This window comes from Triticum aestivum, chromosome 6A, assembly GCF_018294505.1.
Source record: "Triticum aestivum cultivar Chinese Spring chromosome 6A, IWGSC CS RefSeq v2.1, whole genome shotgun sequence".
Lineage (NCBI taxonomy): Eukaryota > Viridiplantae > Streptophyta > Magnoliopsida > Poales > Poaceae > Triticum > Triticum aestivum.
The window spans coordinates 94,953,721-94,954,444 of NC_057809.1; positions in this window are offsets into that span (position 1 = coordinate 94,953,721).

Genomic DNA, 724 nt, shown 5'->3' on the forward strand with positions numbered 1-724 from the left:
AGAGAGAGAGAGGGCCCGACATCTGTTTCCGGAGACCGAAAACGTCCGACGTTAGACCGGCTATAATGCCGCTATAGTTATCCGCTGGGGCGTCAAACAAACTCCGAATGCGATGAAATTTGATAGGCGGTCTATCTACACTATAATAAGACCGCATGCCAACTTTCAACCCAATCCAAGAACATTTTCCGGCCACTTAAAAATACTATTTCGGACATGCCGCAGGCGCGTGCAAGTGTGTCTGGGCTCAGAACGAACAACAGAGAGAACAAGGAGACCGAAACAGATGCAAGTTTCGAAAACATGATGATGCAATGCACATGATGACATGACAAGATGCAACACGCAAGCGAATGACATGGCAACAACAACAAATAACTGGAAGACACCTAGCGCAATGGCCTCGGGGCATCACAACACTCCATCACTACGAGAGGATCTCGTCCCGAGATCTAGAATGGCACTGGGAGGACAACGGAAGAGAAGGAGAAGAGGTAAAACTAAGTTGCTTCTTTGACCAATGAGTGAAACCAAAGAACCTTGAAAATGTTAAGCCATTTCGAGAAAAAAATACAACAGAGATGACAAAGTTGAAAACACTCCGTTTTAAAAGAGGAACAAGGGAGAACAACTTTGGGCAGCACTCCGATTGAAAATTAAAGGAATTGAATAAGAACTTGGCCAAATGATAAGATACTTGATGAAATCACAACATACTGCCTCC